General features: G+C 48.4%; 1 protein-coding gene across 1 annotated transcript in view; it reads left to right on the forward strand.

Moving 5' to 3' along the window:
* Positions 1-3,004, forward strand: part of FSTL1 (follistatin-like 1) — a 63,451-nt gene that overhangs the window by 47,750 nt on the left and 12,697 nt on the right. The window lies entirely within an intron of this gene.

The following is a 3,004-nucleotide window of genomic DNA, read 5'->3' on the forward strand; positions in this document are numbered from 1 at the left end:
GGGAGGAAATAGTATTTGGTGGTGAGCAGGGTCAGCATGGCATGATCTTCCAGAGCTTGAGCGCTGTTAGAAGCAGTTAAGTGCACTCCTCCAGCTGATTGACCAGAACACAGACACACACACGGGTACGTCACACTCAGAAATCAACACACCATACACAAAAGCACAGAGAGACACACATGCCACGTACAGAGATACATACGCCACACAGAGGCACATCCTACATAAGACACACACATTCCCACGTGAGCACCAAAGTGCCTTTCATTCATAAACACCACCTCTAGTAGATGCCTCAGGTGCTCATCCCTAGATCACTCCCTCACATGCTTCCAGGACCCAGCCAGCCTGGACTCGGGAGCAACTCCAGACACACGAGGGACTTCCTGGAAGCTCTGGGGCCACCCAGTGTGGTCAACACCAGTCTCGTCTATGGATTCCTCTTTCTAACTGACATTAAGGGCCCCACAGATGAGGAACACTGGGCTGGGTTCAAGTGGATATTGGTCATTTGAGACTTTGCTATGTTATTGTTTTTACATAGAGGTTTCTCTCCGCTATGGCAGAGATGATCTCTCTCTGGATTCTACGTTTTGAGATCCCACCTGGATGAGAAAGCAGAACCTTCTCAACCTGTCTTCTGTCTCAACCACTCCCACATTGCAGAACCCTTGGGGCAGGAGTGGTTCCCCTTCTACAGAAAAGCACATCATGTTGCTGAGCCAGGAGAGGTGGACAAGAGCAGAAAATAACTCAAAGAAAATGAGTTTTCAGAAACTGAGCGAGCAGCACCTGCAGGGCCTATTGTTGGCAATTACTTTGCCCTGTGATTACAGATGGGAACTTGGGGCCCAGGACACTCCTTCCAAGGGGACACTTGGGACCATTATAGTGGCCCTTTGGTGGCACTTGCCTCGGGCATCGCTAACACCTGCTATTGGATTTGATTCCCAAGGGCCTGTTTCTGTTGACACATCTTGCCCCCTCCAGCTGTCACTTGCTGTAACAAGCTCCCACCTGAAAACTGCAGGCCCCCTGAGGAAGTAGCTCTTCTCTAGGGGATTTTCACTCCCAACTAAGAAAGCTTGATTGTGACTGACAAACACAAAGTTCCCTCTTCCCAGGCTCTCTGGCAGTGTCTTCCAGGAGAAAATAGGGGTCTCACTTTCTAGTTTTTGATGATTATCAGAGTCCTATGTGGTGCTGTCTTCATTAGATAAACAGCTGCTTGTTGGTGAGAGTTCTCATATCTCAAAGAGACTGTTTCTGAACCAGCGAATTGATCTCCTACCCAGCTGTCATTCCTTATATCGAAATTAATTGAACACAAATCTAATCAGAATTTGGTTAAGGCCAAAATCTGACTTCAGCTAAACTGGTGATTCAGCCACTCCTTTTCAGGTGAAAGCATAACAGAATGAAGAAGGGAAGACCCCTAGAAAGAACCGCCCATGCCCATGTCAGTCACGCCCTGTGACTCCAGGTGCCCAGTGCTGGTACTGGAACCAGCCTCTTAAATGCCTTGCCCTGGTATCATGTCCCCCATCTCCCCAGCTGCTGCACGTGAGTGAGTGCCTGGCTCAGCCCATCTTCTCTGAACAGTCTCCAAACTTAGGATAATGAGCCTCAAGCTTGAGTCTTCTAACATACATCTCCCTGCCTTTGCACAACCCTACAGTTACATAGAAGAAAAGTGTTGTTATCTCAAATACAGAGCTGGGAAGTATAGGCAAACAGAGGTACTATGCCTTGTCACTGTTGGCCACGTGAATTAGGTTGGTTCAGGGTCCTAGATCATGAGCCCGTAGGCATTCCAGGCTGTTTCTGGGGCAGGTACCAGACTTCTGTGTTCCTGTAGATTCCACAAACTGATCTGGCCTGTCAAGGCCTAACTGGGCCCTCAGGAGATGAGATTCAGGCAGACTGGGGACTCCCCTCAGCTTCAGGCCTGGGTTCTGGTCCCACTGAACTTGAAGTGTGCGCACACAGCATTGCCTTTTGAGAACTTCCTGGAGTATAGATGCCAGGTTAAGGGGGCCCATCGGGGCCCTCTGGTACTGGGTCTGCAGTCAGTGCTAGACTGTTCCCCTCCCTACACTCTTTCTGCGTCAGGCCCTGATGACATTGCAGTCTCTGAGGGTTGCTTCTGTCTGCCCAGCACATGCAACATTTGGACTCAAGAAAGTCCTATGCTACTAAGAAATGGCCCCTGGCCAACCTTATTTAATTACTCTCCATTAATTAATTAAGACCTCAGAAAGTGAACACTTAGGAAAGTTTCCTCAGGGCCAATGTATAGTGAATAAAGAACATCTGAGACCTATTTCTGGGAATTAGGACAAGAACGATAAATAGGCATTAAGTAAGGGCCTCAGAGTTGTTTTATATAAGCCTGTCATACATGCCATGGGAATATTTAAAGCCTTACAGAGGAATACACGTGACACATGGCAGTCATAAAAGGAGAGTCAGTAGCTCTGTCCTTCCCTTCTACCTGGAAACTGGACAGACTTTTCTTCCAGAATCCCTTGCAGCACCTGGGAAGCCACTTTGAAAGTAACAATAAAGCCTTACAGAGGAATACACGTGACACATGGCAGTCATAAAAGGAGAGTCAGTAGCTCTATCCTTCCCTTCTACCTGGAAACTGGACAGACTTTTCTTCCAGAATCCCTTGCAGCACCTGGGAAGCCACTTTGAAAGTAACAAGGGGATGGAATCATCTCCCGAGGCAGCAGCATGACACAACCTAGGGAAAGAATTTGGGGGTGGGGGGAAATGCTGTTGGAACTAGTTAGGAAAGCAGCAGTATCCAACTTGGAATTTGATCAGAGTATTGAAATTGACACCCTCCTCCTGCAGCTAGGGCCTGGGTAACTTGAATGGTCTCAGGTGGTTGTGGGCTCGGTTTAGCATCTTGCCATGAAGGGAACAATGCCTGAGCTCAGTGCACCCTCATTTCATGCTCGTGGGATGTCAGTGGGGTCATCAGGACAGTCCACAC

The sequence above is a fragment of the Galeopterus variegatus genome, unplaced genomic scaffold, assembly GCF_000696425.1.
Source record: "Galeopterus variegatus unplaced genomic scaffold, G_variegatus-3.0.2 Scaffold1968, whole genome shotgun sequence".
Taxonomy (NCBI): Eukaryota; Metazoa; Chordata; class Mammalia; order Dermoptera; family Cynocephalidae; genus Galeopterus; species Galeopterus variegatus.